The sequence below is a fragment of the Eptatretus burgeri genome, chromosome 11 (assembly GCF_056783735.1).
Source record: "Eptatretus burgeri isolate ZD-2024b chromosome 11, Ebu_testis_v1, whole genome shotgun sequence".
NCBI lineage: Eukaryota > Metazoa > Chordata > Myxini > Myxiniformes > Myxinidae > Eptatretus > Eptatretus burgeri.
Window position 1 is genome coordinate 43,459,309 of NC_140971.1, and position 13,165 is coordinate 43,472,473.

At 39.6% G+C, this 13,165-nt stretch overlaps 1 protein-coding gene across 2 annotated transcripts in view; it reads right to left on the reverse strand.

The window, feature by feature from the left end:
• Positions 1-13,165, reverse strand: part of UNC13B (unc-13 homolog B) — a 353,113-nt gene that overhangs the window by 334,470 nt on the left and 5,478 nt on the right. The window lies entirely within an intron of this gene.

A 13,165-nucleotide genomic window follows, 5' to 3' on the forward strand; every position in this document is an offset into this window, starting at 1 on the left:
TTGATGCCTTAGGGTTGAGAGGGGTAGGCAAGGACTTTGTTTTGGGAGGTGGACGTTGAGGACTTGGGGTATATGTGGGGCACTGGGGGAGTTGAGGGCATGAAGTCACATTTTGCATTCCGTGGGATTTCCATGGGTCCCTGCTAGTAAGTAATCAATAGATGTACTAAAGGTCCAACTCGCATTCAAACAGCACAAATTTTATTGATTCGACTCACAGGGTCGACAAAGACTTCACCTCGATGAGGGTTCACCGTCCACCCGTGTTTTTCAGTTTTACATACAGTACAGTACGAGCAAAAGTACCAGTCCCTAGTGATGGGAAAAGGAAGCAAAAGGACCCATTCCTGGTGCTGGGAAAAGTTTAAATCATTAAATTTAAATTATTTCATGGACTTTAAAAAGGTTAATTGTGTGGCACTCATGGTTTCACTTAGAGCCAAAGCTCTGAGCCAGTTATACCACCCACTGTGAAATTGTGGTGCAACATCAGGTGGTGGAGGATTGATTTGTTTAAAAAGAGGGCAGAATATCCTGCTTGTGAAATAAAATTTCGCATCAACATTACTCATGCCTGTTCGCCTATCATTTCTAAAATCAATGTTGAGATCTTCAAATGTAGCACAGGAAGCGGCCGCTGGAAACACGAGACAAACACATAGACAGACACAATGGTTCTCAATACATACATGTACTCGGTCACTCAGTCGAGCACATACCTCCACTACGCAATGCCTGATCCACAAGAACATATCAGGCAAAACATATTTTTGAGATATTGTGCTACATATCGCTTTTGGCCTGATAGTCCATGAGCCAGACCGAATTTCATTACCAAAAAGGGGAACAGACCCCACCATGATTTTTGGTTAGCTTGATACCTCAAGTGTCCGAAATCAGGTGATGGACTTGCAAGGAAGGTAGCTTAATGACCTTTTGGCGGCCATCTTTAAAAATGCCCGCCGTTATTTTACCAAAATGGAGGAAATTGGAAAAAAAATACCCACAACTCACCTCCATAATGTCCTATGGATATGCGGTTTGGCTTAAAATGATTGTAAGAACATGCTACATCTGCCAATATATAGTTTTGGATAGTTATTTGCTACAGTATGTTCCAAAATTCGAAATTTCTCCCCAAAAAGTGGCATTTTTAGGTTTTTTTTTTTTGCTATGTTATCAGAAGTTTTCTGCCAATTAATGTTCAAATATATCTAAGCTCATTTTTTTACCTTTGTCACCTAGAGTGGTCCATAAGGCATTTAAAGAAAGTCAAATATCAAGTTATCTGAACTTCACAGGATTCGATAGATACGTTTTCGTACATGATCTATTTGTCAGTTTTCGGCCTTTTTTGGGGTACCCGATCTCAAAAACCTTCTATACTATGCCACCATTGGAGTTTCAAAATATCTAATAGGCATTTTTATAACTGAAATAAGATTTTACATATGCTCATTATATACTAGACCCTCTGCTGAGTACTGGTCAGTATACATTTCCCATGTATTAGTACACCAACTGGGGCCCTATCCCTGGCCCTATCGCAGGAAGGGACACAAAGCCCATCTATGACAGATTGTGATTAATGCGAACAATACCCTGAATGTCTATTCATCTATCTATAGCCCCAAAATGTACAGGGTACAAACCAGGAGTTGACCGGTACTCAGCAGAGGGACCAGTAGTTTGCTATTGTTATAGTTGTTTTCAAAATCAACAACATTTTTATGTCTTACCAGTTACTGTTAGTGGTTTTCACAAAACTTGTATTAAAAAGTAATTCACTAAATATTGCCCATATGGTGTCCAAGGTCTCCGAGAAATTATTAATATGTCCGCCAAAAAAGCGTTGAACAAGTTCCTTTGGGTATATCTGACTGTACATGTACCATAACTGGAGGGTACCGCGAGAGCTGGTTTGGTTGATCCAACAACTTCTGGCTATTTTCATACTTAGGTGATCCAGTAATACAGTCTGTGTTCAAACTGCATCCCAATGCCCTGCCGAATTAAACTTTTACTGACAAATGAATGATCATTTCATGTAATTGCGAACTAATATCCAGATGTTGTTTGACCGACCATACTGGTTCTCGCGGTACCCCCCAGTAATTTCCTGGCAAGGTTTTCCCGACGTCTTGACTTTAGCACTCGTCCACAAATTAAAATACACTTTCTCAATATGTACTCAACCACTTAAAAATACATCTAATTTAGTCTTCCTCGTCACTGTCACTATCATCCATGTCTTGCAATTGGTCTTCATCCTCTGTCTCATCATGCATATTGGCACAGTTTTGTAGTCTGCCCGCTGGTGTGCAGCTGAAACCATTCACTACACAGGGGCAGTCATCATTGCAACTTCTTGGGCACTTGCACGACATTAGTGCCAGAACAGCCTCTGGGGCTGGGGCGATTGTAAGCCAATATATTTCCAAGTTTCCCTTTACCATTATCCAACCATGCCCTTCAGTGGGACTGGGTATCTCAGGAAAGTTCTGGAGACTATGCCTCCAAATGGCAGACTGGTAGTTCTCATGTTGCGTGTGTTGTTTTAATGCATCCTTGCACGGGGGAATCTGCCCCGATGAAACATCCCCTTTCTTTGAACAGAACAAATCATATTGGAGGATGTTGACCTCCTTGACATTCGTGTTTGAGCAATACATGCTACAGGTGAATGCCTGTATCGTTTCGAACATTTCATCTCTGACGACCCACTCCTGACCAAGTTTCATGAACGCTTCTCTGAAATGCTGGTTTTTGCGGATCAAATTGATTGATTTTACGTTACGCTGGCCAGCGAATGAATACTGAGCCCTGGTGTGCAGCTGGTCTGTCTCTCTCTCTCTCTATATATATATATATATATATATATATATATATATATATATATATATATATATATATATATATATATATATATATATATATATATATATATATATATATATATATATATATATATATATATATATATATATATATATATATATATATATATTTCGGAGTTGAATCACAGCCAGTCCACGCATGGACTCCTATCAACGACGTACACACATCCTTGCCTAGTATTGTACCCAACCTCGAGATGTCAATAATTCTTATTTGGTTTTTTTTTTTCCCTGCATCTTAACAGGATTCTACTGGTCCCGAATTCCGAATGTAGGCCAAGGAGGATCACAAATACTGTACATCAGTATCCTCTGAAATCACCATAACCTTTGGATACGTAATGGCAGCATGTTTGCAATGAACCAGAACTCTCGTGTCAGCTTCTTCATGGGTTGATGCAAGCGCCGCAACCTCTGTCACATTATCCTTCGTAATCTGGAAGTACTTTTCACCAGAGGTGACCATCATTGTTGTGTTACCAAGTTTGTCTGTTCCGTTCTTCCATCCAGTTGTGAGCTAGAAACATTGTAAGCTTGTTCTTGCTTTCCTTACTCACCAACATCCTTTTCCAGTTCTTTATTTTGTGTCCTGCTTTATCTGATTAAATACAATGCCATGTTGAGAACCACGATGCAACCGTTCTGCGTCTTTAATTGACAGGTCTTTGGAAACGTCAAACACAACATCAACTCGTCCACTTCCCTGGCAATCATTCAGGACTTTCTTCAGAATTATCACTGAGAGTTCTTCAAATGTCAGATTCTCGCCGTGAATCTTTTGGACTATCCCCATGGCATCAACTATTGTTGCCCGAGGACCTGAGGACAATTCAACATTAGCAATTTATTTTTCAATATTTTTGCCCAAAGTTGCTTTCCCTGTTTTCTTTAGGGTGCCGTCACCATTGGCCAATGCCCATGGTTTGGGACCGAGAGGATAGCAGAGAACTTCTTTCATATCTAACTTCCTGTTCTGAGCGATCAAGATCATATGTCCAAAGACACGATGGTCTGCCTTCAAAACAATCTCTTTGTTTGTCCCAGCATTGACAACTGTGTCTTTCTGCATTGAACTGAATGTTTGTAATTTAAGTTTCTTTATTGGGTCATAAAATCCTGAACCCTCCTCTAACTTCTGTGCATGTAACTTGAAGGCTTCTTTACCTTTTTCACAGGCTTTCAATAAGTCAGCGCTCACATTTGGCGTTGCTGCGGCACCGGTTGCTAAATTCACAAGATCTGACGGTTGGCTTGAGAACGGATTAGTGCAATTGTTTTCCAACATATCAACAATTGATGTCACATCATTTTCGTCCCTCTTGATTCTAGAGGTTTGTAGGTCAGTATGACCTAGACACGAACTCGCTGATACCATTTCTCGGAGTTGCCTCAGAGCTTCTGCCCTGTACTCGGCGGTTAGATGAAATCGTGACAAGGCACCTTGTCTCAGACTAAAGCCTCTTGTACCTCCGGATGTTTGGGTATCCTTGTTCATGGTCTCTTCAACTGTTTGATCAATTGCAATTTTGGCAAACGGGTTCACTTGCTGAAGTTGAACTGAGAAGCCACCATGGAGAAAATGATCATGAAGGTCTGGACATGTGTTCTCCAATTGGGTCATCTGCACATAGTACACTGGCAGATATCTTGAATAGTTTGTCTTGTCCATGGCAAAACACCAAGGTATCGAGTCGTTGATGCATGATAAATGCAAGTGCCAGTCACCTTTGCGATCCGCACGTATCAGACCAAGCATAATCTCGACCATATCTACATAAATCATCCAGAAGGATGCCAATTGGCCACTTTCGTGCTGCAGAACATCTAGGTAAGACCCGAACAGATACAGAATCCTCTGGCATAATTCATCATTCAAAAGTGCATCATGGGCAGGGGCGTAGTCCTGGGCGGGGGTGGGGTCAGCACATACTCTGACCAGGCTATGGCCCTGGTGGACAACACTCAGTTTATGTACTTACCATTTCGGCATCTGGACAGCGCTTGCAATGGGTTAAAGCACCAATGAGTCCAGGATTGTTACTAAATGTCATGATCTTGCCTGCCATTTGCTCACAAGCAGCTACTTTCACTTTAAGATCAATTTTCCTGTAGATTTTTTGAAATTGTAGATTTTTTGTTGTCGTTATTGTTGGTAAATCTTCCATGGGTGCCGTGGGCTACCCAGATGTAGCACACATCCAAGTGTCAACCCATGGGGGGGGGGGGCTTGGGCTGCCAGAGGGAGAAGACAATACGAATCCTCCAATTTTTCCTGAAGTCAGAACCTGCGCATCAGACATAAAGTCCCCCCCACCCCTTCCATCATCCGAAATCCAGGCCAAGGGGCTGCCAGCTATGAGTGACTGTTAACAGTTCATACAGGGGAATTCATGAGCATGAACTCCTGCATTTTATTCCGATGAAAAGTGTTATGTGGAGTGTTGTGAAAAGTTTTATTGATACCAGTTTACCGCTACCCCAAAAAGCCGGAAATAGCAAATAGGAGCATGCCACAAAACGCATCTATAGAATCCTGTGAAGTTCAGATAACTTGATATTTGACTTTCTTTGAATGCCTTATGAACCACTCTCGGTGACCAAGGTAAAAAATGAGCTTAGATATATTTGAACATTAATTGGCAGAAAACTTCTGATAACATATCACAAAAAAAACCTTAAAATGACACTTTGTTGGGAGAAATTTAGAACATACTGTAGCAAATAACTATCCAAAACTATATATTGGCAGATGTAGAATGTTCTTACGATCATTTTAAGCCAAACCGCATGTCCATAGGACATTCTGGAGGTGAGTTGTGGGTATTTTTCCAATTAACTCCATTTTGGTGAAATAACGGCGGGCATTTTTAAAGATGGCCACCAAAAGGTCATTCAGCTACTTCCTTGCAAGTCCATTAACTGATTTCAGACAATTGAGGTATCAAGCTTACCAAAAATCATGGTGGGGTCTGGTCCCCTTTTTGGTAATGAAACCTGAAGTTTTGAGGTCTGGCTCATGGATTACTATCTCTCAATGGGGAAGAATCACTGAAAAAATTATCCCATCCAAATCCATCCACAACTTTTTGAGATGTCATCCACACAGACAGACATGAAAACATAGCATCCTGCCACCATCTGTGGCAGAGGTAATCATCAGTGGAATATAGTCTGTGAACATATATAAAGTAAACAGGATGAAAAACGATTTATTTCACCTTGACCTTTGACCTAAAAAAAAAAAATACACTTCTTGCTTGTGACTATCTCTACCAGGTGATTAACTTTTGTGAAGACAGGAGTAAAAAATGCGACCTGCAGGCAACAGACAGAGAACAACAGACCAGACCAACCAATTGCGAATCCGAGATTTTGCAAATAACAGACAAATGGCTGAAAACCACCTCCGTCCACCTTCAGTGGCAAAAGGTAATTACATCAAACTAAAATTATACTGGCAATACAAATAAATTACCCCACACAGGAGAAGCAAAAAGAGGGGTCATGTCCTTCCATCTGTAAATGTCAGTTTATCATCGATGAATAACTTATCGAATTGAATGTTATATATTTTTTTTTTTAAACACAAATCGGAAAACAAACCTGCCATTTAACACTACTCGCCTCTAAATTCGTCCCCACTGCATATGTGCAGAGTGAGATGTTTTTTTTTTTTTTTTTTTTCTACTCTGCCTGCAAGGAAAACAAAATGGAAAATAATTCCAAACAGGATACTTACTGTTTTAAAGGACGTTATAAAGGACACATACAAAAGGCACGAATGACTAATGGAACACGTTAGATAAAGTGATGGCACTGCGTTAACGGTGGTAAAATTCCGAAATAGATTTATTTACACAACTTTTGCAATCTTCATTGTATTTAAAATGAATCGTATACTTGAATACTGCGGAACACAAATCGCTGTCTTTGCACGAACAAAACCCTTCTGTTTTGCAGTAGTTGCCCATGTTAAGTTGGGTGGGGTATAAAGGTGATGTATAAAACTGCTTCCATCACACTAAACATCTGGAATTTTTATGATCTTTAAAATCAATTTATTTAAGTTGAAGTACATACCTAAACACTGCATGGGGTAATGTACTCTATCAACTCTCTAGTTACCTTTGCCACCAAAGGTGAAAGGAGGTTACATTTTCACCCCTGTCTGTCTATGTGTGTGCAGGGTTTTTCAAAAAGTTGGATGGATCCGGATGAAATTTTCTGGGCAGATTAGGTGTGTGACAAGGACGAACCAATTTAATTTTAGTGAAGATCCAGATCCGGATCAGATTACTAGAATTTTTAAAGTGATTCTTCACCATTGAGAGATCGGTCCACAAACCAAATACAGCATGATATTTACCCTTGCCACTGAAGGTAAAAGGAGGTTGTCTGTCTGTCGGATATCTCAAAATGTATTGGGCCTGATATGCTCTGGTGGATCAGGACTTGCCGGAATAGGTATGCGCTCTACCGAGTGCCCTTCTAGATGTCTGTCCATTTGTTTTGTTTGTCGATCGCCTACAGGTCACAAATTTAAACCAATCTTCACCACATGGTAGAGTCAATCATAAGCAAGAAGCCGATTGTTTTTGAGGTCAAAAAGTCAACCATTTGGTCAAATTTCTAAAATCCTCAATTTTTATCCTATTGACGAGAAATTTGAACAGGATTTGCATCTCAGATCACTGAATTCAACCAATTATTTGAGGTAAATGTAGGCCGAAAGGTCAACATAAGCCGAATTTCTAAAATCCTCAATTTTCATCCGATTGACTCGAAATTTGAACAGGATTTACATGTCAGGTGACTGAATTCATTGAAGTATTTTTGAGGTCCACATGGGCTGAATTTCTAAAATTGTCACTCTTCATGTGATTGACTTGAAATTTTAAAGCGAGTTGCATATTGTGTCATTGAATTCAACCACCAATTATTTTAAGGTCAAATTTGTTTTATGGATTTTTCAAGTATCGCGCTTGGCATGACATCTTTGTTTGTTTGTCTGTGTGCAGGATATCTCAAAAAGTTGTGGACAGATTGGGTATGTTACATGGATGAAATGTTAAAATTTTGGTGAAAATCTGAATCCGGATAATAATTTCTTTAATTTTTCTAAGTGATTCATTAACATGAGAGATGAGGCCAAAAATAATATATAGTATGATATTTCAAATATATATATTGGGCACAATATGTTCTACTGGATCAAGCATTGCGTGGCGGAGTTATGCGCCCTACTGAATGCCCTTCTAGTTTGGTAATGTTGCCTTGGCTCTGGAAAGTTCACTCAATGATGCTTAAAAAAACAGAAAATTTTCATGTTGCTGAAAGTTTGTTAAAGAGCACAATTGGTTTTACTTATAAAAGGTTTTACTAACCCAAGGATTCAACCCTCAAGTTTTCCTCGAGTAATCTCTCCAGGGACCGATTGGTTGTTCTAAAAACAGTGTACATTTGAGATGTGGAGAACCGATGTTGGAAGAAAATAATAATAATAATAATAATAATAATAATAATAATACGAACAAGGCAAATAACTTCATAAGGTACTTGGAATTCAAATCAGACATCACAAAACACAGATTTTGTGCACACAGTCCCATTGAGCAAGATCAACTAATGTGAAAACAAATTGCATTTGCAAATCAAACCTCATCCTCGACTGTTGCAATGCATTCAATCCAACGGAGGGATACGAAGCAATAAAACAATGATGTGGCTGTTGCAATTTATTTTCAACGTGCAAAGTGCATTAAACACTGTGGAATATTTTAACACATTATCGTGTAGATCTTATGTTGAATTTTTTTGAAAAGGGAAATTGAAATCAGTTTTAAGAACACACATTAAACAACAAACTGATTATCAATCAAAACTCAAGTTAGGACAAGCAACATTAAAAAAAATTGGTGTAAAACAATTAGCTTATAGATATACACCGGACCATTTATTTGCCATTGGACTGGTCTGCCCATCCCTTGGATGGTAGCAATCCATGAGACAGCACAAAGATGGTGACCGTCATGATGTTGCAAAGAGTGTTAAAAATTGGTGCCACCAATCTCATTCGAATGTTGGCAGATATACACCGGACCATTTATTCACCTTTGGACCAGTCTGCCCATTGGACAGTAACAATACCTGAGACAGCACAAAGACGGTGACTGTCATGATGTTGGAGTGTTTAAATAATAATAATAATAATAATAATAATAATAATAATAATAATAATCGGTAGCAACCACTTCTTATGAGAGTGTTGGCAAAAATCAGGAAATTGCGAGTTAGCCAGGCTACAGGCATGCAATGACCTGATATTTTCAAAATTCACCGAGAAATCTTCACCATGCACTAGTAAATGCTCCAATAAGGGACAGCCAGCCGAATGTCGTCTTCAAAAGGTTGGTGCACTCCATGATGTGACACTGCCTCTAAAACGTCAGGACAATTTGCATTCAGATGATGTTTCTTGAATTGACGAAGACTAGACTCAGAGTACACGGTGTTTATAATGGTACCATACTCAATTACGATCATTTGATAACCGATCCACATTATACACTACATTACAATTTTCAGTGATTAATGATTAACACAGTTACACCATAAATGTATAATGTTGTAATGACACAACCGATCGATTACATCAGCTTACTCAGGTGTTGTGGGTCCAATAGGGAGCGTGAGAAAAGGCCAATGTGGTGCACAGGCCTACAAAGCTTGCATTATGCACATGTGCAGAAGCCCCAACTCAAATGCAAGTATCAAGGACACCCTCCTGATTTGTCTATTGTCCCACTTTGTCAATGAAATATTGAGCAGGTACACCATGCAGCTTGGGCTGGACAAGCACAGAAATTCTACACCCAACACCGCTTTGCAAGGAATTCAATAATTAACGAGAAATTCCCATTTCGGAAATCTCTTGGGACACCGTAGGTTCCAGTGTGCAAAGAAACAAATTGGCTGGATAAGCAACAACCTGTTGATGCCATTTTAAATCTGAATATTTGGGACTGCTTCGCTTTTCAAGATGCATAACATGGAAAACACCTTCTTTGACGGTGGTCTGTGTACATCAACGCACCGATTAGACTAGATTCAAAGGTCCGCTCTCTCCAAGGAGACCATGCGCGCCTTTCCACGGATGACGACTTACTCAGTCGACTCGATGGGAAACCATTATAAGAATGGATTGAGATTTATGTGGCTGCAATAAAAGTCTAATAATTGAGATTTATGAGAATTTTGGAGTAAAACACGTTTATTTTGGTCAAATCATGTTATAGGTCCCTCATGAGCCAAAAGTGAAACACTACTAAAATTTAGATCGGATAAATTTGAATTCTATTCCTATTAAAAGAACGTCAAGTGGAACTACAGAAAAGGCCAAGCAACACAACATTGAAACTCGCATGCCTTTGCAACAATCAACCACAATGGTAATAAAGCACAAATCTGAACTCCAGAGGCAATTAGCAAGGGGAAAAGCAGAAATCAGCTTCGACATCCGAAAGGCATTCGTGGTCCAACAGTGACTCGGTGTTTGTAGTCTGCAGCAATCCTATCCCTCCTGAGAGATCTTTCCGACCGTACACTTCCAGCACATGTTCCGTCTTGCCATTCAAGCAACATTACGGGAAAAAGGAAAAATAAATTAATAAAACTGTTGTAACGAGTGCTTTTCAGGCCCGGAGGTTGAAAATCAAAGCAGGCATTTGAAATGCCTTTTATGTGTAGTTGTTTAAAGGAAGATGAAAGGTACACATTTGAACAATTTGAAGTAACCTCCTTTGCCACGGCCAAACCTTTTAATGGCCTTTCAAATAACCCAACAAGCAAATTACTACCATAAAGAAACTTGGCTGGAGCTCTTCTTCATCTTAATAATCTGACATTTCAGTTAATATGCATGTCCTAGTCTCAAAATTAATTCAGCCCAGAGCCTGTGTGTAAAATGATAATTGATGAATCATCTTAAGGAAGCAATAAATCCCTGTGATTTTGTTTTGCATACAACGTTTCGGGTCAAGGAAAAGCGAAAAAAAGACACAGGGTAGAAGGGAATGCACCGACAGTGGAGCAATGGCACAACCAGGTGAGACAAGGCGATGAAGGAACGGATGGTGGATGGAGAGAAGAGGAAAGGGACGAGAGCAACCAGCAAAAAGATGGGAATCCATTGCTTTGGCTTAGAGAAACCACCATCATGCAATTGTGTTAAAACACAAATTATGCAATGTAAAAACACTTTATCCGTTACAATGGTTGGACGTTTATAAAACGCATGAACGATGCAGTGAAAAATATCCATTGGGAGTACAACTGCACACATGATCTGGAGTAAAGTGAGAGCCAATGTTAGAATTATTTCTACAATGTGTAGATGTCATGGAGGGGGAAAGGGAACTGAGAGGGTGGATAATAGGGTGAGGGAGGCTATCAGATGGAGGATAAGGACATCACTGTACCATACTCGAATCACAAGAGCATTAGGAGATAAACACGTCAACAGTTGAATACACGAGTCGAAATCCAAACTATAACGATGTTAACACAAGTTCATATCATTGTGAAGTACTCAGATGGGAAGCAGCACATCAACCCAAATGTAGAAAGATTATTTAAAAATAAATAAATAAAGTTTTTAAAAGGGTAAATTCATTTCATATTTTGAATTCCCTTAAGAGGGCCTGGTGGGTCGAGCAAATGTGAAACACAAACAGGAATTGCGGAATTCTGCCGCATAGTTGACCAGCAGGCTGGGCTCAGGTTTGACATTTTGAGCGCCGAGTGGTCTTCGTCGAGACTGTGTGGTTGTGCAAATCAAAATAAATAACTAAATAAATGCAACTTTTGTGGTTGAACGTTGCCACGACTGTTTGTTTATCCCAGTTACCAGAAAGCTTGTATTTGCATTCCAAACACACTCAATGCCCATTCCCCCTCACCTTCCTTCACGCACATCGCCTTACATCGCCATGCACATCGTTGAACCTTCAAATTTGTCATATTGGGATTTGTGTTGAGTTTGTATTTTTATACAAAAGTGTGCGAGAATATACGATAAAATGGAATAGCCTGCTTTAACCGAGTACAGCAACAACCAAATAAAGCACTGGAGTATCAGGAGGAACAAACAGACAAAGACGTACAATAATATACAATATCACAGGTTGTGGCAACACAGTGCGCGTCATTACAGCATTGTGCGAGTTTAATACAGCATGTAGTGCAACAAAATAGTACAATATGGTAAATGGTAGTAGTAGCAGTGCAACAGATCAGAACACTGAGTACAGCATTTTGCATGTTAATACAGATTGGTGTTCAAGTGTGGTTGAAGCATTTTGATTTGTTTTTCTTCCCCATCATGTGATTTCGTAATTCTTCTCTGAAACAAAAAGATTTGCCGAGACAAGTCCACACATACACCTGACCACACCCAGTATCACACACAGACAAGGCGATGAAAACCCAAAATCTGCATATCTGCTCCAGTATTGAAGAGGGCGAGTGGGGGGGGGTCTTAAGGGGACTGGCCCTTCTAGCGTAGGTAGAACCAGTACTCAGACAGTTTCAGACATGACAATCATATCTTGTGGTTTTTTTTAATCCTTGACAAATCAAAGCCTGGTGTTGGCTTAACGATTAAGGTGGCTGACTTAAGATCTTGGGGACCTGAGTTTGAGCCACTGTCGTGCCATCAAGATAACACAAGGAGGGTTTACTCAGCACGTCATCCTTCCGAGGTCAGCAGAATGAGTATCAGCTTACTCGGAAGAACAAGCCATTTGAGTATCCTGCGTCGGAGTGGTGACCCATTCAGGATCGTGCCCCCTTGCCAAGGAAAAACTACTGAGACAGCCCTGTGTGTCTAGATGTGAAAGGAGAGGCTCTGATTCTTCCATAGCAAACTCCAAGTTAATAACAACAACAACAACAATCATAATAATTAAATGTCTCGCAAAGCTATTTTTTTTTTTAAAGAAAAAAAATTCAATGATTCTGAAGGAATTAGTGTCGCTCATCATTCGTGCGTTTGGAAATCCACTTTATTGGAGTTTAGTGGCATTTTCTAATCTACGCATGTCCAACGGAGATGCATATTGCAGCACAGTGTTTGGTGAAGAGAACAAAATAAAATGAAATAAAATAAATAAATATATTTTTTTGAAGTCACTGGTAATCCCTGCTGTGCGAAAACTACATTTCATAATATATTAATTTCCTTGTTTATAATTATTGTCACGGTGAAGGAA